We start from the raw sequence: 23,322 nt of genomic DNA, 5'->3' as shown, positions 1-23,322 counted from the left end.
TTTAGGTCTTTCAACCATTTGGAGTCTATTTTTGTGTGTGGTGTAAGGAAATGGTCCAGTCAAACAATTGTTCTAATGAAGTCAAGCAAATTCACATTTAAGTAAAATGTGAGTTTCCCACCAAATCCTAACCCACTTATTCTCTGACTTCCCCGCTCCCTCATCGGTCTCCACTCCCCCTGGCCACAGCCATGTCTATAGTTCTCTCTCTCTCCCCCAGCTCCTCCTCCTTCTGCTCCTAAGCACTTACCTATCTACCTATCTATCAAGCCCAATGGAGGGCTTGAAGTCCTAAGCCTAAGTTCAAGAGTTGGATGCACCCCAACATTTTCTTTCATTAATAATATGTTGTAATCTTTCCACATCATTGCATACACAATAATTGTATTTTTGTTCCTGGTACAAATACAAGTTATTCCTATTATCAGCTTTGGTGTTAACTGTTACAAACAAATCTGCCAAGAATGACCTCATACAGTTTATCTTTGCTCACTTGTGTTGCTATTTCTCTAGGATAGAAATGACATTACTCTGACAAAGTGTGTGCATGTTTAAAATTTTGGAACTGACACATTTTTCCTCTCTAAAATGTTTGTATCTGTTTATACTTTCACCAATAATATGTGAAAATGATAACTTCCTTAGAGCATCACAAACAAATATTTTCAATCTTTAAATTTTCTGTCAATCTCATGGGCAAAAACATTTTCATCTTAGTATGGCTTCAATCATGTGTTTGTTTGCATTTGTGGTAAAGATGTGCAAATATTTTCTGCCAGCCTGCCGCTTGTCAACTTGGCTAAGTTGGAACTCTATATCCCCAAATCTATCCTTGTATGATACCAGATAGAGTTCACCAGAAGAGGGGCGCCTGGGTGGCTCAGTGGGTTAAGGCTCTGCCTTCGGCTTGGGTCATGATCCCAGGGTCCTGGGATCGATCTCCTCATCAGGCTCCCTGCTCAGCGGAGAGCCTGCTTCTCCCTCTCCTTCTGCTGCTCTCCATGCTTGTGCTCTCTCTCTCTCTATGTCAAATAAATAGATAAAATATTAAAAAGAAAAGAATTCACCGAGGGAGTTTACTCGAGATCTGGGAGAAGAAAGGAGGCGTCAATATTACTCTCCGTAAAGGTTGCTTCTGTAGACAAGAGGCAGACAGAAGTCAGCTCCAAACATTCCTTTCTCTCCCCTGTGCCTGGTTCAGCTTATCCCCACTGACTGGCTGACTGCACAATCTAGCACCAGCCTCCCTTTCTAGCCTGATTGAGGAGCTAGCTGGATATGCTCAGCTGCTCAGAGTGCCTGGTGGCTGACTCCTTTGCTCCTCCAGCTTCTCCCTGACCACGCAGCCTGCGTCCTACCACAAATCCCTGACCCCAGAACGCACACAAAGAACACCTTTGCCATGCCCGCACCATCTTTGTCACTTGGGTCATGGGTCTTCTGCCATGTAGGATTTTGCATTTTCAACACTTGACTTTGTCACCTTCCTTTATGGCTTCTGGTTTGTGTCTTGCTGCGAAAGATCTCCTACACTCTGAGACTGTAGAAAAAAAGTATTTTCATATTTTTTCTAGTACTTTCATAATTTGTGAAAATATGTAGATCTCCAGTCCATGTAGAATATCAGCCTATGATATGAGGTATGGATTCAACTCATTTTATCTACATGATAAGCCAATTTTCCCAACAATATTTAGCTAATGATCCATTCTTTCCTTGCTAATGTGAGTTGCAAGCCTTAATTCAAAGCCCCGCTCTGCCACTTACCATGTGACCCTCCAACCTCCCTGCCTTTTCCTGCTTTAGCTTTCTCGTTTGTAGGTTGGAGCCGTTACTGAACCCTGCTCATGGAAGAGTGGGCTATTCTGAATGGGCTGGTTCAGGGAAAGGGCCTAGAACATACTAATTTCTCAGTAAAGTGTAACTCTTCTTAATTCTGTGGCAATGAAGTCTTCTCATTAAGGGATATACATCTCACCAATTATTCACAACTTCCTTCATGTCCTTCCAGAAAGATCTGTTGTTTCTTTATATGTTTTGTGTATTGTTGTTCAGCTTATTCTTGGAGATTTTATACATTTGGTTGCTGTTGTGTGTGCCCTCTTCATTTTGTTACATCTTATAATTAGTGATTTGTTTTATATATATAACTATATATATATATATATATACTTATTTTTGTATATTTATTTTTGGTCCTGCCCCCTTACTAAACTCTGCTATTGGTTCCTCATAGTTTTTTTTTTTTTAAGATTTTATTTATTTATTTGACAGAGAGAGACACAGAGATAGAGGGAACACAAGCAGGGGGGAGTGGGAGAGGGAGAAGCAGGCTTCCCGCGGAGCAGGGAGCCCGATGCGGGGCTCGATCCCAGGCCCCTGGGACCACGATCTGAGCCGAAGGCAGATGCTTAACCGACTGAGCCACCCAGGTGTCCCTGCATTTAATTTTGCTGTGAATTGTGCAAGACTGTTGAATCACAGATCTGTACTTCTGAAACAAATAATGCAATATATGTTAAAAAAAAAAAGAAGAAGATAGCAGCAGGGGAAGAATGAAGGGGGGGAAATTGGAGGGGGTGATGAACCATGAGAGATGATGGACTCTGAAAAACAAACTGAGGGTTCTAGAGGGGAGGGGGGTGGGGGGATGGGTTAGCCTGGTGATGGGTATTAAGGAGGGCACGTTCTGCGTGGAGCACTGGGTGTTATGCACAAACAATGAATCATGGAACACTACATCAAAAACTAATGATGTAATGTATGGTGATTAACAACAATAAAAAAGAAAAAAAAACCCAAAGCACTATTTTGAAGATCAAAAAAAAAAAAAAAAAACCATTAAAAATTACATAGCTGACTCTCCCTCCTGGTGGTTTCTTTCCCCCTGTATGTTTCTGTACTGCAAAGATGGTGTAAATTTGGATCCCACAACTGTATGAAGCACAAGCATGAGTTTTTTTTTTTTTTTTTAATGAGTCACAGGGCCACCCGGAGCACTGCAGTGGTGTTCGCTTCCTTGCTCCTCAGGAGAAGTGGCCAGAGCATTTAGAACCCCATTTTCCCAAGCAGAGTGACTCCTGAGGGCTCCAGCCTCGTGCAGAGATGTCAGTTCTTGCTCCTCACCCTTCATGGTCATCAGGTACCCACCTCCCTTGGCTCAGCTTGCATTTAGTCCCTGCGCTCCCATCCTGGGGCTGATATCTGGGTCCTGTTGGCCACAGTAGGATCAGCTCATGCTTAGTACTCTGGCTTACAATTTCCTCCCATTTCCGGCCACTGATGGTTTCTCCTTCTTTATTTTGAGATTGTTGTGTATTTATTTATTTATTTAAAGATTTTATTTTTAAGTAATCTCTATCCCCACTGTGGGGCTTGAACCCACAGCCCTGAGATCCAGAGTCGCACACTCTAGCGACTGAGCCACCCAGGCCTCCCAAGATCGCTGTGTATTTAAAACCAAAAAACCTCCAAATTTTGTCATATTTAATCTAGCATTTCTCTGTGTTTTTATATAGTGTGTGGGGGCAATTGTTCATATTGCCAGAAATTATTCCTCCTTTCTCATCCTTAATGTTATGGTGTAAACCAGACTTGCTAGAGTTAGTCTATTTTGCTGGTCTTTGCAAAGAATTAGCTCTTGGGGCGCCTGGGTGGCTCAGTCGGTTAAGCGACTGCCTTCGGCTCAGGTCATGATCCTGGAGTCCCGGGATCGAGTCCCGCATCGGGCTCCCTGCTCGGCGGGGCATCTGCTTCTCCCTCTGACCCTCCTCCCTCTCGTGCTCTCTATCTCTCATTCTCTCTCTCTCTCAAATAAATAAATAAAATCTTAAAAAAAAAGAATTAGCTCTTGATTTTATTTATCAATCTGCTATCTTTTCAAGGGGGGGACTTCTATTTTTTTTTTTCTCTTGTCTTCATTAATTCTTTCCTTTCGGCTTACTACTGTTTTCACTTCTTGTGTTAAATGCTTAGCTCATTTATTTTTAATCTCTGTTGTTTTCAACAGAGCTATACTCTTCTTTGAATTACTAATTTGCTGCATCCTATAGGTGTTGAGAGCCAGTGCTCACCTGACAATGTCCTCTATAATGCAAGAGCTATCTAGCAAACTGCTTTTAAGACGTCCAATGACTAGACTTTTGGGGGGTGTTAATTTAGAGTATTTTGACATTGAGATCAGAGATCACGCTCAGGTAAGATTTCTGCTGTTTGGAAAACTGCGAGCTTTCTTCTGTAGACAGCTTTCCTTTTTGACATGAGGGGAAAGGAATAGAAAAGAAGGAAGGATGAACTTGGAAAGGGAAGGAAGAGCAGGGGATCTGGGGGAGAGGAGTCTATCTGAGCGGTTCGTGCTGGGGTTTGGCAGGTGTGGAGACAGACAGCATGGTCAGTGCCACTGCGGGAGTGAGGGAGAGCCAAGGGCTCAGCGGTCTCCTCCCTCACTTCCTTCTGAACTATAGGTTCTCAGCTCACATCAGTGTTCCTGGTGCCGGACGCTGTAGGAGGGCACAGACTGGGGCCATGGGGGGCGGCACCTGCTTTTCCCAGGCATGTGTCACTGGTAAAAAGCCCCTCTTCCCCACTGTGCTCCCTGCTTTGTCATAGCGGGAAGGAGGAGGGAACTGAGCATGCATTCAACACACACCCATGCTCCTGGACGGGCCAGATCTGCCCACTGCCGGGGGCACACCTATAGTACCTGGCCAGCGATGTCCTACTTCAGGACCTCTAAAGCTCTGCAGGGATGAGAAAGGCAAGAACAAGTCAACAAGTCAGGCAGGGACTGAGAGAAAGGGCGTGGCACGGTCGGACGGGCCTGGGTCCCCATACCCGTCCATTGTGCACGGGCTGTGGGAGCGGCTGAGGGTCCTGAGCTGGGTCTTCCCACCTGTAAGGATCTGTACCTCATGGCGCTGATGCAAGGAGTCCTTGGCACGAAGCACGGGCATCGTTAGCACCCTGCTTAGGACTCAGTACGTGATTGATGGCTAATTGCCTTGACCAGGTGCGACTTCCTCGACCTCCCCGCAGCACTGAGCGCTTCCGGCAGCTGCCACCGTGGGAAGGTCCCCCGCGTCCAGGACACAGCTTTCCCAGCTCTCCTGTCCCTGTGGTGCTCTCTGCTGTGTCCTTCCCTGGCCCTGCTAGCTCTCCCGTCCGCTAACGGCAGCCCCGTCAGAGGGCCCTGTCCCTTCCCTTGCCAGGGGGCTCCTGTTCACTGTTGGAACTCGAACCCGTGGTCGGGGGACTCCCAGTGGGTGTCTCTAGTTTTGATTTTCCCCCAGGTCCAGCGCCCAGGGGCCGCCTTCCTGCCTGGTGCCTCCATTCCTGCGGTCAGACCAGCCTCCTGCTTTCCCGGCTGGAAACCTCTGAGTCAGACACACTTAGCTTCTCCCTCTTCACATTTTCCACTCTCCCTCAGCTGTCACATCCTGTCAGGCCTGATTCTGCCGCCTCTCCCATCAGCTGTGGCATCTGGCCTCTCGCTTCCATTCCCGTGACCTGGTACCGCAGACCCTCATTACCCCGCACGTGGACCCCGGCAGCTGCCTGCGCCCTCGGCCCAGCGCCCCCGTCTCTTCCTCCGTTCCCTGCTGCGTGCCGCGGCCGCCAATCTTTGTGAAGTCCAGCTCTGGGTCCATCCAGGCCTTGCTCATGGATTTCTAGTGGGTTTTCTTGGCCTCCCGGAAGTGGCCACATTGTGCACCTTTCCAGTCAGGTCTTCTGGATTGGAGCAATCGCTGAGTCCAAGCTGTTCCTTCCCGGGTCTGTGGTCCAGCTAGACAGACTCCTCCCGGTTCTCCCGGACGCACCTCGAGCTCTCCTCGCCTGTGCCACTGTTCACCTGGGTGTCCTTCCTCCACTCTCCACTGGCCTGATTCTCCCCTCTCCGCCTGCGAATCGCTCTCCAGTTACCCCACGCAGCGACAGCGTCCTCCTCGGGTCTGCACCAAAGCCGTCTTGCACCTCTGAGAAGTCAGTGCCCTTGGAAGTCACCATCTTCAAGTCTGTAACCCGCTTTTGTGCCCATCTGGCTGTGGGAACTCGGAGAAGCAGCTTTCCTTCACTGTATCTATCTACTCATCAACAACATGGTGTTATTTCACAGTGCTGTGGAAAGGATTAAATAAGATAACATCTAAACACAGGGCACCAGAGTGTCAGTTTCTTTCCCTTAGGGAATCTTAACTGGAGCGTGCATGCAAATAGCTTAGCCCAGAGCCTGCGGCATGCTCAACAGATTGTTTCGTTGTGGAGCTCCTTACCTGTGAAGGTTGTGCTTTATGTCCTGTGGGTAAATAAGAGAGAAATTAGACCTCACTCGACGAATGTAAAACTTTGGTCATGGTTATGAATATATCAATGTTTTCAAATTTGAATATTTGTTTTTGAATTGCTCACTTTAACTCTGCCTGAATTCCTTGAAGTTTATTTTCCTTTAAAATCATTGGGGTTGATGACGAGCCCAAGCTCGCCCACAGTACCATCGTAGCAAGAAGCCATAGCTAGGTCACTATCAAAGAATGAGCAAGTACATTGCTAGAATCACACAGTCACGAAATGGTCACATGTTATTTAAAAAGAAATATCGATGTATGTAGGCTTAAAGGCATTTTTTTGGGTCCCCGTGTACCAAATAGTTCTTATTCTTCTAAATTCTTGATTCCCAGGGCTAGTAGAGGGAATTCTAAGCAAGTAATTGTTTGCTTTGAGCATGCGTATTATCTCAAGTTCATTTTAAAACACCAAGAATTTCAGGGCGCCTGGTGGCTCAGTCATTAAGCATCTGCCTTTGGCCTCAGGTCATGGTCCCAGGGTCCTAGGATCGAGCCCCGCATCGGGCTCCCTGCTCCACGGGAAGCCTGCTTCTCCCTCTCCCACCCCCCTGCTTGTGTTCCTTCTCTCGCTGTGTCTCTCTCTGTCAAATAAATAAATAAAATCTTTTAAAAAAAATCAAGAATTTGAGGGGATAATTGTTGTTATCAACTTGTCATCCAGAGCTCAGCAGCCCCCAACTCAACCATGACTGAACTTGTGGCTGGCAGAATAATGGCCCTCCAAAGACGTGCTTGTGCTCCCTGGAAACCACGTTACCTAACACAGCAAAAGAGAATTAAGCTGCAGGTGGAATTATGGTTGCTCGACAGTTGACCTTAAGAATATCCTGGATTACCAAAGTGAACCCAATGTAATCACAAGACTCTTTAAAACCGGAAGAGAGTCAGAGTCAGAGAAGTTATGATAATGACCTCAAGACCAGAGTCATGTGCTTGCTGTCTTTGAAGGTGGAGGAGTGGAGTCCTGAACAAAGGAGTGCTGATGTCCTCTTAAAGTCCCCAACAGAGTCTCCCTCAGAGCTTCCAGGGGGAATTCGGCCCTGTGGACACCTTGATTTTAGCTCAGTGAGACCCATTTTGGACTTCTGGCCTCCAGAACTCTTAGCTAATAATACTTGTGTTGTTTTAAGTCCCTAAATTTGCATTCGTTTGTCATAACAGTGATAAAAAACGCATACAGACTTTGATACCAGGACTGTGGTGCTGATGTCAAGAACATGTATTTTTTTTTTTTTTTTTTTTAGAACTGTAAATAGCTTTGGAATTGGCAGTGGGCAGAGGCTTGAAGACTTTTGAGGAGTACGATACACGGTTCACAGAGATACGGATGTTTCAGAGTACCAGCGAGGGCTCACGAGGGAGTGAAAAACGTGGTGGAGAAGAAACGTGAATCGTCGCAAACAGACTGTTGGCAAAAATATGGATGCTACAGGTGCTTCAGGGAGGACTCAGAAGGAAATGAGGAGCCTGTCCCAGGAAACCGGAGGGAAGGAGAGCCTTGCTGTGTGGCGGCACAAACTTGATGGAACCTTGTTCCCATAACAGAGTCTTTTGTGTGAAAAGCAGAGCGAGTAAAGAATGAACTTGCAGATTTAGCAGAGGAGATGGACCAGCAAAGTGTTGAAGGTGCAGCCTGGCTTCTTCTTGCTGCTTATTGTAAAATTCAAGATGAATGAAAGAAATGGAGAGAAGAAATGTTAAAAAGGAATCAGGACTTGTCCATGTTGAACCTTCTCGTCGCCTCCACAATGCAGACAATGCTAAGATGAAGGGATTTACCATCGTGCTCTAGAAAAAGCTCAGGAATTGGCTGCACGTTCTTTTCCTGATGTCTTCCAAAAATCAAAAGATCTGAGTATTCAGTCCCCCAAACATTTCTTTGAAGAGATTATGAGTGTGACTCACAAGTTCCCTCAATAAATCAGAGGACTTCTGGGAAGCTTGGGAACATGGCCTCCCTCACACCATCTCAACAGAGTGGGAACTGGAGGTGGGATTATTCAGGAAAGACCAGTGGATGAGCCTTTTGTCTCATGGGATAAGTCCCCACGATATAAATGGGAGACCCATGAAGCTCTTGAGAACTATGTAGGAGTAAAAACGCTGCCAGTTTGGACTAAAAAGGAAAGACAGGATGAAAGGAGTGTTGTTGGTCCTGCAAAAGTCTACAGGCAGGGGACAGCTTGCTAAAACCACTCCAGCGGCTTTTCATGAGAAAGGAAGGATGCCACAGCCGTGGAACCAGGGTGGGATCCAAGAACCATGCAGGATTAATCCCAGGCTTCGGACCCAATGGAATTTGCCTGACTGGATTTCCAAGTTGATTGGGACCTGTGACTTCTTCTTTTCCCTCCATTTTCTCCCCTTTGACCTGAGTGTCGACAGCTGGTGTCCTTGTGTGTCCCAACATTGTCTGTTGGAGCAGATAACTTGTTCTCTGGTTTCATAGATCTACAGATGGAGGGGACTTTTGCTCCAGGATGAATTGCACCCAGAGTCTCACCCATACTTGATTTAGATGATGAAATTTGGGACTTTCCATCTGACAAGAGTCAGGCAGGGTTTTGGACTTGGAGCTGATTCTGTAACAGGTTGAGACTTTAAGGGGCATTGGGATGGGGGGTGGTCAATGTAATTTCTGCTGTAACGGAACTGTTATGGTAAAACAGGGAGCTGTGTGGTGTGAGATTAGGGAGCAGGGCAGATGCCAGGTGAAAGTGTCCAGATTTCATTCTGCATAATGCGGGAAGCCTCTGTAAGTTGCAGCAGTACAAATGAGTGGGATATAGTCAAGCAGTTGGAATTTTGGAGGAAACAACGCTCTGTATCCAGACCTCAGTTTCAACCTTAGGACGCAACAGTCACTATTGAAAAGGAAGTGGCTGGAGTGTTATCTTGAGCTACTGGAATATTTGACTTCTCTAGGCTCTTCCTCCATCTGGAATAGATGCTCTGGTCAGAGTCCTGAAGGTCTCCCAGACAATAAGCAAGAACGCTTTAGTCATGGATCTCAAGAAAGGAAGATTATGTAATTTGATAATGACTATTAAGTCGGGGTCTGGAAGGCAGGGAAGTGGGTTATCGGATTCGGGTCCCTCAAACAAATGCTCCTGTGTTTGGTACGGAGAACCACCTTGCTGGTGTTCATCTCTGCACGAATGGTGTGTTTTGCAAACTTCCCTGTCATGTCTCCCTAGGTGTCAATCCAATTGATTCCTAGGACTGTAGTCAAACTTACAACTCCTGTATTGATCAGGTGAATGGAAACAGGTCCCTCCCCCCAATGCCCCCAGCCTGTCCCCCACACTATACTCTCTCCTCCTGTCCTTTTGTTGCTCTAGCTCTGGTCCTGGCATATAACCTGTATGACCTGCCGAATCTCCATCTGAAGACTAAAGATGCCATTCATGTTCGCGGTGCCCCCAACCTGCACATGTCACCTTCCTCTGAAACCTGCTCTCATCTTCGCCCCCTGATTCCTCCTTAATGACTTCTCCACCCACAGCAACTTCCACATTAGAAACCTGAGCATTCACTCAGTCTCCCTTTCTCTTTCAGGCAGTGTGTTCAATGAGCCCCAGGGACTGCTAATTCTGGTTCTTAAATGGCCCTCGATTCTGAGCTCCTCCTTCCTCATCGCCACTGCCTTTGTTCCCGTCTTCACCATGCCTTGCCCAGACGCACACCTGCTCAGTGAGTGTCAGCCACTGGATCCCTCCAGCAGTCCCCAGCCACTCCTGTGGCTGCTCGTTCCTGCCCACTGTTGTTCTGGTTCCAGTGGGGCAGCCCGTCCTCTGACTCTGGCCACATGGATGCTAAATGGTGAGAGCTTGCTCTGGATACTTTCTGCATTTGACTGGATGGGTGAATATCATTTTGTTGAATGGCAGGGCTTGTAAGACTTAAGCCCAGGGAATGTGGGCAGCCATTCTTCCAGCCCCTGCAAAAGCAGGGGGGCAATCCAGTGGGCCAGAGCTGACACAGAGAGAGAAACTGAGACCAGCAGGCCCAGAGAGGGGTTCTGGGCCACCGAGTCCCCTGGTGTTGGTGTCACGACTGTGTCTTCGTTTTTCCTTTCCACATGAGCCGATACATCCACCATTTCCTGCAAGAGTTTCATTTGTGCTTCTGTCGCAGTATTAATTTGGCTCTCCCCTCACCATTTCTAAACAGCCCCTTTGTTCCCCATTACTAGTAGAGAAGGTTCCAGCTTGTTGGCCTAGCTTTTTATCTGACCTCTGACTTACTCTCTGCTCTGGCATCCTTCCACACCATCCACTTTTACTTTACATCAGAGGAAGAAAAACAAGCAGATGATGGGTGTTGTCTCACATCTGAGCCTTTGCTAGTGCTCCCTCCCTGCCTGCTGGGTTCCTTCCTCAACACCACCCCCCACCCTCTGCCTGGGGAGCTTGGGGCCCTTTCCTCTGTTGGCAAATCATTATTTCTTCAAATCCTGGCTCCAGTGTCTTCTTTACAAGGCTTCCTTTGACCAGCCCCCACCCCCCAGGCCCTCAGATAAAATGAATGATTCTCGTCTGAGCACCCTCTGTGACGTGCATTTCCTTCCTTTGTTGGACGGCTCACAGCGGCCGCCAACTCCCTGGCTTCGCTGCCTGGTTCCCGGACTGGAATGGGGACTCCTTTAAACGGAGGCTGTGCTCGAGCACAATGCTTGGCACGTGGTGTGCGGTCAGCAAACAATGACTCACTTGAGAATTGACTTGAAAAAGAAGATAACAAAGGGGCTTTGGCACAATTCCTGTGAACTCATGCTGACCCCAGGGGACCAGGGCTCTTTTCTCAGTTCCCTCAAAGCCAGTGTACCTGTGCCTCCTATAAGCGTTCGGGTGATTAGAGTTAACCCCACTGATCTGTAGCTTCCAGCCTACCATGGTCAGTCTCCTGATGTCACTGGACTCCCTGGCTTCACTCAAGTAGCCACGGGGCTGTGATGGCCTGAATTGTGTCTCCCAAATTATATGTTGGAGTCCTAACTCCCAGCACCTCAGAGGGTGACTGTATTTGGAGATGGGGTCTTTAGAGAAGTAAATGAGGTCACCAGGGTGACCCTACTTCAATCTGACTGGTGTCCTTATCAGAAGAGGAGATCAGGAGACAGGCACACGCACAGGGAGACCATGTGAGGACACAGGGAGAGGACAGTGTCTACACGCCCAGGAGAGGCCTCGGGAGGAACCAGCCCTGCTAACCCCCTGACCTCAGACGTTCAGCCTCCGGACTGTGAGAGGACAGAGGTCTGTTGGTTAAGCTCCCGGTCTGTGGTACTCGTTATGGCGACTCAAGCTGATTAGTACCAGTGCCCCGTGACTTCACCCCAATTTCAGGATCCTGGGTGGAGACTGGATCAGCTTGGGGATGTGGCCCATTCTGGGAGTTCAGAGTGTCTTACTGAACCCTACCTACTCTGGGCTTTCGCTCCCTGTGCATCTTCAGTCTGCTGTTCTGGTTTGGCCATAGCCACAGCTAACTCTAGTGGGTTGCTCTTGTGGGCAGGCTCCGCCAAAGCACATTATCTCATAAAATCTTCCCCACACATTCTATGGCATAGATCCTACTATTGGCCATGGTGTAAAGATGAGAAAATGAGATCCAGATAGAGCCAGTGCCTTGCCTTAGGTCAGAGGAAGGAGCAGAGCGGAGCTCCAAACCGGGTGTGTGCCTTTGTGTCTTTGCTGGTGGCAAATATTGATTCTCCATGGAGCTCAACCCAGAAGGGACCTATTCATTGTTCCTCGTGCATTTATCGAGTGCTCTCTATAGGATCAGCACCAGCCTCGCCTACCCCTCCTGGATTTTCTCCTTGACCACCACGGCCGTATGAAAAACGGCGGTTATCCTCAGAGTTCACAAGTGCTCATTCTGTTCTGTTGTCTCTGGGACATCACTCTTGCCCACATGTGTCACAGTTGTGGACCTTTTCTGGAATGCTGCTCTGGTTTGGGATGTCCCCTTCATCTGTTGGATGTGGCTTTCACAATCTGTTTATCCATGAGGCTGGAGGACAGTGGTCACACATGCCTCTCACTCCCGTGGGGACAAACTGTGGCTGCTTCATTCAGCCTCTTCATCGCTTCGGGGGGCTTTTCTCTGAGCTTTTGTGGCACCTCTGCTGCCGCATCCTCTTGTAACCTCACTCATGACTCTGTGTCCCTCTTGTGTCCTGGAAGAAATTGCCGAGGCCTAATGTGTCCATCTGTCCAATGGCCATGGCACCTTCTGTCATTCTGGCTCTGGCAAACTCCTGCCAGGATGATTCATAATTTCTTCTCTAATGATCGCTTTTCCTCTCCATGTGGCCTCTTCAGTTGAACCGCACTGGTGTTTGATGCGCGGTGCTCCCTCCTGCCCCAGGAACTTCGCACATGCTCTTTTCTCTGCTTGGGATGCTTTTGCCCCCTCTCTCCTACCCCACTCATTTCCTGAGAGCAGTCTTCCCAGACTATTGGTTCCGCACATGTCAGGAGTTGAATTGTGTCCTCCCCATAAGTCATATGTTGAAGTCCTTACCGCTCTACCTTAGAATGTGACCTTATTTAGAAAGAGGGTCACTGCATTAGTTAAGATGAGCTCCTGCTGGAGTCCGTTGAGTCCCTAATCCACCCATAAGACTGGGGTCCTTATAAAGAGGGGAAATATGGACACAGACGCACACACGGGGGAGGGGAGCGGGGAATGTCACATGAAGATGCAGGCAGAGATGGGGCAATGGTTCTACAAGCCAAGGAACACCAAAGACTTGGGAAAATCCCAGAAGCTGGGGAAGAGGATTGCATAGGTTCTCCTTCACATCCTCAGGAGGAGCCAGCCCTGCCCGCCTTGACTTCCGGCCTCCAGAGCTGAAGATTGACACATTTCTGTTGGTTAAGTAACTCATCTTGCTGTCCTGCTACGGAACCCTGGGAAAATAACACACCGTTTATAGGTCTCTCTGTCGAACTATCCTTCTGCTTAAGCATGACCATGATTATAAGAATTTACTCAATATCTGTGCTTTCTGTTGGATTCTAACTACCATAAAGGCAAAAATAACATCTATGTGCTGCCAGGTATTCATAGAACTCAGCATGAGGCATAGTGTCTGCTCAAGAGTTGTCCATGAATATGTGAAAGAAGGAAAGAAAGGAAAATAAATAGGAGGAAAGTCTCCAAAATTTATTTGCTAGTCAAGCATTTTTTCTTTGAATTAGGAGAAATGCTATTATATTGAACTTAAAGATTTCCATTCAGTTCAGCTCAGTCTGTAGTGTTCCACGGGAGCAAAGTTTGAGGATCACTACTCCAAAAAAGATGTATTGTTTACTTTCCAATAACCCTCTTCATTGCATGTTTCTATCCACGCTGTTCCTTCTGCCAGGAGTTTTCACGATTCCTGTTTTCCATACCAAATTCTACCCATCCTTCAGAACTCAGCCTCAGTGTTCCCCTTCCCTGCCATAACATCTTCCTTGATGCACCATTGGAATGGTCTCAGATATATTTTGCCTCTAACGCACCTGAGCTGTGTGCTACAGCACCATTAGAAGCAGAAGCTGGGAAACGCAGCCCTCCTATGCGTTTAGAAGGAGAGAGACATCGCTTTGGTAAATAGTTTAGGCAGTTGTGGTCCTAGTTGTTTCCAGATGATTCTGGCGTGGCCTCGTGGTGGGGAGCACAATGGAAAATCACTGTCCCAAAGTGGATGTCATCTCTCCCTTCTTAAATTCCCAGATGAAGTTTTCTTAGCCATTGTCTGATCAGAATGCTCACTTCCAACCTTCAGCTATAGTGTTTAGGTATATGACGTAATTCTCCCATTTGAGAACATGTGAATGCTTCGTTGTTATAGGTTCTGTCAACACGGTAGCCTTGTTCTCTGCAGCCAGGGACACGTGGGGCCACACGTCACATTCGCTCTCTTAGCCACGTCATATTTCAGATGTATTTTCATGATCTGACCCAAACCATATACCAAAACAGTGCCTTTTCTGATGAGCTGGAGCCAAGTAAAATTCTGAGAGACTGATGGGTATGAAGGATGACAGGGTCAAGCACAGGGAGCTGGTGCCTGGGCTACAGGAAAGCATCTATAGGGTGGGCTGGGTCTGTGTCCTTTATGCCCTCTATGTTGCTTAGTTTTTCTACACAAGTATTTCTACAGTAATACGTTATTTCATTTTATTTCATTGAAGTTACTCTGCTGAGATTGTCATATTTATAATTACAATGTGTGCATGGAGAGAGACAGAGAGAGAAGGAGTGCACACAGGAGAAGAAAGACAGCCTTACATATTATTCTGTGAGTGTCTGCGGGCCGACATGAGGATGGCCCTGCTTTCGTTAACAGCTAACTTTTGACTGATGTGTGTCATTGAAGTCAGCTAGACTGATTATAACCAGAAGATTTTGGTAACTATGCATTCATTAGGCTGGCCAAGAAGCCTGGATTGATAGCCAAAAGCTACGTCAATGCTTCTGGAAAAACGTTTTATTTCAAAAAATGCTTTCTTCTGGGAAAACAAAAAGGAGATGCCCTATAATACTATTTCTATTCATTGCCTAAAAAGTATCGTCTTTTCTCTTGACCTTAGAATTACAAACTTGGGTGCATGTTTTCTGTTCTCAGGAAAGACATGAATCTACTAATGAGTGCTTTTTTCTATACTTGTAGACCTGTTAGGACTCGTGGTGTGATCATATTACAATGTGATCTGGAGTGTTGGTTAGACCTGATGGATTGTAGTCAGTATTCATTGTGTGAATTCGATTATCTATTATACACGGTATTTGTCAGATCCATATGTAGAGGGCTAATGCATTCCTGATAGCTTTTAACTTGCATTTGAAAACACTTACTATAAAAACAGTGATTTTATATAAATAGTGAGTCCCAATCTTACAAAGCAAGGTGGGTTTGCAGCAAAGGAGGAGTTGCCTTAATGCACCACCACTGCTTCCTCTTGGCCCAGCAGTGCCCTGATAAGGATCCTCCCCTCCTTTGCAGGAGGCCAGGCTTGGGCCATGGTGCCAGCTTCTCTTTTCAAGATTGGCAAGACTGTGGAATTTGATGCTGGCGGTCCTTCCTGCCCTGTGTGTGTTGGGGGGGGAGGGGCTTGCATCTCATGGATTCCCTCCAGCTCATTCAGGCCTGGCCTCCAAAGGGTCCCCTCTTTGTGTGCCAGAAGCAGTACAGCTCCTTGGCAGAAAGACGTGGAGAGACAGTGAGGACTTCCAATGGCTCCGTGCATTCCCTGGGTAAAAACCAAACAAAACAAGGCTGGATTCTGTCTTCACTGGTTCACAACGAAGGCAGACCACGAAGGGGATTTTCTAGTCTTTGGTTTTCTGGCTTCAGAGAAGCCTACATGTCAACGATCACCCGTACATTTACCTGGCTTGTTTTCAAAGAGCTGAAAGATCAGACTCTGTGGCTGTTTCAGAGAACGTATGCTGGTTGTATGTTGTGTATCTGCTGCGAGATGTTGGCTGGTTGGTAGCACCCCTCGGCTCTGATCAGAAGGGACTCAGTGTCTCACAGAAGTAAAAATAAGGAGTGACTGGTCTAGGGGCTCCTGGGTGGCTCAGTCAGTTAGACGTCTGCCTTCGGCTCAGGTCACGATCCTGGAGTCCTGGGACCGAGCCCCACATCGGGCTCCCTGCTCGGCGGGGAACTGACTTCTCCCTCTCCCACACCCCAGCTTATGCTCCCTCTATCAAATAAATAAATAAAATCTTTAATAAAAAGGAAGTGACTGGTCTGGCTGATGAAAAGGGAATTACTACATAAAAAGGCACACATGTGAGGGTTTTTTGGTCATACTGAATGTCTGGAAGTTACATGTGAAAGCAAAACAATTGAACATCAGTAGGGAAAGAGAAAGAAACCAGAACACCCATCTGACACTCTCGGTCAATTTAGAGGGAAGTTTCACTGCCTTTTCATATCATATACATTTTTTTTGGAAGTGGGCCTGTCCATAGATGTTACACGTGGGTCCCCAGAGAGTCTTGCCTGGTCCTCATCTCTTCCAGTGGGGCCAGCGGAAGGGCCCTGATGCTGAGGGCCCTGACGCTGAGCATGTGGAGCTTGGTGCAGGAGGGACCAGAAGTACCTGCCTCCTTCATGGAGGGCTGAGGCTGGTAGCAGAGGGCCACGGCTCAGGTGACCACTAGGAATGCCTGTGAAACCAAACTTCTTTCTCCCTGAAATTGCCAGGGGCTCCCTGACGACTCTCGGAAGCCCTGGCCAAGTCCAGCTGATGGCTCACACGGAAACTGGGGCCATGCTCTGCGCTCCAGCCTCCCTGGTCTGCCGGTTGCTTCCCAGACCCCATGTGCACCCTCATTTCTTCCTACTCCCCACAGATTGTTCTCGCTTTCTCCTAGAAGCACCTTCCCTTCCTTGGACATTGGACCAGATGTAAAACTCAGCTCATGTAGATGTTCTGGGAGATGGCCTTCTTGGTCACGTGTGCCCCTCCTCCAGCCTCATGTGAGCTGCATCACCCTCGTCGGGGCCTTGAGGGCACCCTGTGTTTTCCCCATTGCAGCTCTTCCCACGCCCTCTGCTGCTTGACTTTCTCTACCCCAGGATGGAGCCTTTGTAGACCTTTCTGCAGCAGAGCTGCTGGGCGCCAGTGGTAGCTGGATGGTAGGGCGCAGCCTGAAGGTTATGTTCTGGCACGTGCACACATTATGTGATATGTCGACTGTTGCAATATGGACAATCTCTCTCTCACACATGCCTGCTAAGTGGCATGCATTAAATATGTGTCTTTTTAAAAAAAATATTTTTATTTATTTATTTGAGAGAGTGTGAGAGAGAGAGAGAGAGAGAGAGAGAGAGAGAGCAAGAGCATGAGCAGTGGGGAGGGGCAGAGGGAGAGGGAAAAGCAGACTCCTCACCAAGCAGGGAACAGGATGGGATGTGGGACTCAATTCCACGACCCTGGGATCATGACCTGAGCCGAAGGCAGACACTTAACAGATTGAGCCAGCCAGGCGTCCTATGGTTAAATATGTGTCTTATCTGTGTCCTGACATTGGAGTGTAGGTGTGGGCAAAGGACACGGGATCTTAGAGAAATCCTAGTGGTTTTGGAGTGGTCTCCACTGTGCCCATCCAGGGAAAGAAGCTCCAGAGGGAGAGGTTGTAGGAACTCAGGACAGACCTGCAGATTGAGAAACATGGTGTAGACACACAGCTGGGGGTCCTTGTGATGAGTCATGTCATGAAAATGACTCCCACATAAAAGAACAGGAAGTTTTCCATCATAGGAGAAAAATGTGTGCCAAAAGCATGAAGGGATCGTTCAGGCCAGAAATGATGTTGTTTCTTCTTTCAATGGAAGAGAATAAACAACTCTATCTCTTAGGATCTGAACTTTACTCATTGGATTTGGGGGTAACCCAAGGGTCTTTCTCACCTTGGTTGGAAGCTCCCAAGAGGACAGCTTGAATTCTATTATGCTTCTCAGAGTCTTTACCCCCTTTCCTGAGAGCAATGGGAACTCATAGCTTACTGAGTCAGGGCACTCTACTAGGATCTGAAGTGAGAATTGGATTTCCTAACTGATGTAGCAGATGTGTAGAGCTGGGTGAGGTGGGCAGAGAGGTGGGAGTTTAGTGAGGCAGAATCCAACCATGCGTTATTATGTCTGCCTAGCGTTCCTGCTTTGGGAGAAACTTGCTCCCTAATGATTAATTGTGTTATTATGTCATACTGAGGTGCCTGCTGGGCTGTTGAGCAGGGTGCATGGCCCCCTTTGGCCAGAAGGGGCCACATTGCCCATGCTGAGTTGGTCACCCATTGCCACTTCCTGGATGCAGGGATTACTGCAAGGGAGTGAGCTCACCACTGAGGCTGATGCAATTAGAGTCCTGGGAATTTTCTGGACCAAAGGTAGAGGGTAAAGTAGGGATGAATAGCTTTCTCTTCCTTTTGGTTCGTGAACTAGAAGAATGTTATTCTGGGATGGTGGCCACAAATCTCTGCCATGGGAAGAGAGATTGCACACAGAGCCCAGGTGAGACCAGCAGGTATAAAACACCAGCACAGGGAGGGAGTGTTGTGGTAGCTCTGAGTCTTAAGTCTAGCTCCCAGGTCTACAAAGTGAATAACAAGACTCTCTCCCTTACTCTTCCCTTTTCAAAAGTACCTGCATTAGTCAGGATTCTCTAGAGAACTAGAACCAATAGGATATTTTTATTTTAAAAATTTTAAAATTTAAAATTTAAAATTTTTTAAAAGATTTTATTTATTTATTTGTCAGTGAGAGAGAGAGAAAGAGCGAGTGAACACAAGCAGGGGGAGTGGCAGGCAGAGGGAGAAGAGACCTTGCAGAGCAAGGAGCCTGTTGCGGGACTTGATCCCAGGGCCCTGGGATCATGACCTGAGCCAAAGGCAGACAACCAACTGAGCCACGCAGGTATCCCAAGAACCAATAGGATATTTAAAAAAAATTAATTAATTATTGGAATTGGTTCCTATGATTATAGGGACTGAAAGTTCCCAAGATGTGCAGGTGGCAAGCCAAAGGCCCAGGAGAGCCCTGGTGTAGTTGCAGTCTGAAGGCAGGCAGGCTCGAGACCCAGGAAGAGCCAGTGTTTCAGTTTGGGTATGAAGTCAGGAAAAAACCAATGTCCCAGCTCGAAGGTAGTTCGGCAGGAGGAGTCCCGTCTCTCTCAGCTTTTTCTTTCTCTTTAGGCCTTCAACTGACTAGATGAGGCCTAGGAGCACTGGGGAGGGCAATCGGCTTTCCTCAGTCCACCAACTGAAATGCAAATCTCATCCAGAAACCCCCTCACAGACACACCTAGAAGAGTGTTTGAGGAAATATTTAGATACCCTGTGGCCCAGTCAAGTCGCTATGTGAAATTAATCATCCAAAGTCCACCCCTTGTCAACGTGGCACCCATAGGCATCTCTTTAAACCATACTTACTTAATCTCCAAATATAAATATAATTTTTTAAAAAAGATTTTATTTATTCATTTATTTGACAGAGAGAGACAGCGAGAGAGAGAACACAAGCAGGGGGAGTGGGAGAGGGAGAACAGGCTCCCCCTGGAGCAGGGAGCCCGATGCAGGGCTTGATCCCAGGACCCTGGGATCATGACCTGAGCCAAAGGCAGACGCCAACTGACTGAGCCATCCAGGCGCCCCTCCAAATATAAATATAAACACACACACACATTAATCACAAAATAAGGAACAAATCCTCATGAGAGTTACAGTCCTCATTTCTGTAACTGCTCACATGGCCTTAGCCGGTATTTATAACGACCTTCTTCCACAACACTTTCTCTCTTCCTTTTGCTACCATCAAGCGTCTCAGCCGGTTATGGTTCTTTCTTTGCCTGGTGGGGTGACCCAAACTTTCATTCCTGAAGGGTCTGGGCCATTAGTGATCCTGCCGGGTTGGGTTGTTGTGGTTTTCCACTGTCCTTAATCACAGGGCTTGGTAACACCAAAAAATGCCCTAAGGCATGGCTTGTATTCCTGACACATTCTTCCTTCCCTCCGCTGTGGCCAAGCAGTCCAATCTCCCCTTGGTAGGTGGGATCAGTTCCTCCAGCAACACAGCAGTCCTGCTCTCTGCCCGCTGACTCAGAGGCATGAGGAGTCCACTGTGGCTGGGTAGCTGTGTTAACTTCCGGTTCAGTGGAATCATTGCAGTGTCTACTGGTGAAGGGAATGTAAATTTGGATCAGGTCAAATTTATCCATAGGGGCTCACCAAACAGAGATTCTACAGTTAATGTGGCAGCTTAGGGAGTTAGAAAGGACTCTGCCTTTTAAACCAAAGAGTTTGGTTGGTTGCTTGGCTGAAACGTGGACTAAAAGGTGGCCAACAGTAAGAAATTCAGAAATGCTTGACCTACCTTGGTTTGATGTAGAGGAAGGGATCCAAAGGCTCAGGGAGACTGGAGTGTTGGAATGGATTTGTCATTGAAGACCTACTCACCCACCCTGGGGGGACACATTTTTTGTCACAGCTGTGAGAAATACATTTGTGAAGGGGGGCCCAGCATCCTTGAAGAGCTCTGTGACTGCTCTTATGTGCAGCCCAGACCTGCAGTGAGAAGGGCAGTCACAGGATTGGGAGGCCTGAATGCAGTGCGAGCAATTGGGTCCTGGAGAGTCAGGGGCCAAGAGGTGGCTCTCAGTGGCCAAAGGCAAGGTGGGCAGAGACCATAATGGAGAACGGAGTCAAAGCAGCAGTCACAATAGTTTGACTCTCACGGGCCTTTGCCATTGATCATGGTGTATCCAAAACTGAAATACAAAGCCTCTTCAATCTTATTTAGCCTGCATTGGCAGAAAAGTTCTAGGTTAAGTGAACAAAAGCTTAACTTGAATCATAAAAGCAAAGATAGCCCCTCAATCAATTCCCACACGTTAGCAAATTTACAGATCCAAAAATGTGCATTATTCATCTTTCTCCTAGCCTTTCCCAAAGAGATCTATAGCCTTTAACTTTGGTAATTGTGTATTGGTCAAGAGGATATACTCAGGTCTTTCAGAGACTCCTGGACACTGGCTCTGATCTGACAGTGATGCCAGGAGATCCAAAATGACACTGTGGCCCACCAGTTAAGAGTAGGGACTTGTGGAGGTCAGGCGACCAATGGAGTTTCAGCTTGGATCCATCTCACAGTGGGCACAGTGGGTCTCTGAGCCCGTCCTGTGGTTTTGTTCTCCAGTCTGGAATGCATAATTAGGACAGATACACTCAGCAGCTCACAGAATCCCCACATTGGTTCCCTGACCTGGGGAGGAAGGGAGGTCAAGGCCATCACTAAGAACTTAAAGGATTCAGGGTTGATGATTCCCATGACATCCCCATTCAGCTGGCCTACTTGGCCTGTGCAAAAGAGAGATGGGTCCTGGAGATGGCAGTGGATGACCATAAACTCAACCAGGTGGAGACTCCAGTAGTAGCTCCTGTACCAGAGGTCATGTCACTGCATGAGCAGATGAACACATCCCCTGGTACTGGGTACAGAGCTACTGAGCTGGAAAACGCTTCTTTTCTTTATACCTCTTCAAAAGGCCCACTAGAAGCTAGCAAGGCCAGCAATGCACCCTCACTGACCTACTTTAGGGATCTATCAGCTCTTCAGCACTATGTCATGATTTAGTTCTCAGAGATCTTGAGCGCTTTTCTCTTCCACAAGATATCACACTGGTCCATTTCATTGATGACATTGTGGTGATTGGACCTAGTAAGCAAGAAGTAGCAACTCCTCTAGACTTACCAGTAGACATTTGTGTGTTTGAGGGTGGGAAATAAATTGGACAAAAATTCATGGGCCTTCTACCTCAGTGAAATTTCTAGGGGTCCAGTGGTCTAGGGCATGGCAAACTATCCTTTCTAGGTGAAGTATACATTGTTGCATCTGGCCCTCTCACAACCCCTCGTGGCCCTCTTTGGGTTCTGGAGGCAATGTATTCCTGGTTTAGGGGTGCTACTCTGGCCCATTTAGCAAGTGGCCCAAAGTGTTGCTAGTTTTGAGTGGGCCCAGCACAAGACAAGGTTCTGCAGTGGGTCCAGGCTGCTGTGCAGGCTGTTTTGCCACTTGGACCATATGATCCAGCAGATTCAGTGGTGCTTGAATTGTCAGTGGCAGATAGAGATGCTGTTTGTAGACTTTGTCAGGCCCCTACACATGAATCAGTGTAGAACCTTAGAATTTTGGAGCAAAGTCTTGCCATCCTCTACAGACAACTACTTTCCTTTTGAGAAACAGCTCCTGGCCTGCTAGTAGGCCTTACTAGATACTGAATGGTTAATGATGGGCCACCAGGTTACCATGCAACATGACCACATGTAGCACAGTAAGCTACATGAAGAAGTGGCCCAAGTGCCCATGGTCCCCACTCCTGCTACACTGCTTTCTCTCTCCCTGTCTGTGGCCTTGTGGGGAGTTCCCTGCAATCAACTGATAGAGGAAGAGAAAACATGGGCCTGGTTTTCAGGTCATTCTGCATGATATGCAGGCACCGTCTGAAGGTGGATAGCTCCAGCACCATAGCCCTTTATATGGGACATCCCTGAAGGGTAGTGATGAAGGGAAATCCTCCCAAAGGATAGAGCTTAGAGGAATGTACTTATTTGTTCTCTTTGCTTGGAAGAAGAAACGGCAGACATGTGATTATACACTTATTCATTGGCTGTGATCAATAGTTTGGCTGAGTGGTCAGGGACTTGGAAGGAATGTGATTGGAAAATTGGTGACAAGGAAATTTGGGGAAGAGAAGTCTGGATAGACCTCTCTGAATGGGCAAAAACTATGAGAATATTACTGTCCCATGTGACTGCTTACTAAAGGGTGAGCTCAGCCAAAGAGGATTTTAATGATCAAGTGGATAGAATGACACATTCTGTCATGAATATGAGTCATGTTCTTTCCCCATCCACCCCGCCATCATCCAATGGCTCGTGAACAAAGTAGCTGTACTACTCAGCTCAGGCCATCACAACAAAATCCCAAACTGGGTAGTTTAAACAACAGAAATATTTTCTCACAATTCTGGACCTGAGAAGTTCAAATTCAAGATGTTGACTGATTTCAGTTCTTGGTGAGAGCTCTCTTCTTGGCTTGCCAATGACGGACTTCTCACAGTGTCCACACATAGCTGAGAAAGAGCCCTGGTGTTTCTTCCTCTTCTTACGAGGGCACCAGCCCTATTGGATTACTACCACACCATTATGATCTCATTTAACCTTTATCACCTTTTTTTTTTAAATTTTTTTTATTGTTATGTTAATCACCATATATTACATCATTAGTTTTTGATGCAGTGTTCCATGATTCATTGTTTGTTCATAACACCCAGTGCTCCATGCAGAACGTGCCCTCCTCAATACCCATCACCAGGCTAACCCATCCCCCCACCCCCCTACCCTCTAAACCCTCAGTTTGTTTTTCAGAGTCCATCATCTCTCATGGTTCGTCTCCCCCTCTGACATACTCCCC

The sequence above is a fragment of the Callorhinus ursinus genome, unplaced genomic scaffold, assembly GCF_003265705.2.
Source record: "Callorhinus ursinus isolate GAN/ISIS: 27379988/994484 unplaced genomic scaffold, GSC_fseal_2.0 scaffold75, whole genome shotgun sequence".
Lineage (NCBI taxonomy): Eukaryota > Metazoa > Chordata > Mammalia > Carnivora > Otariidae > Callorhinus > Callorhinus ursinus.
Note: the sequence above shows the minus strand (reverse complement) of the source record.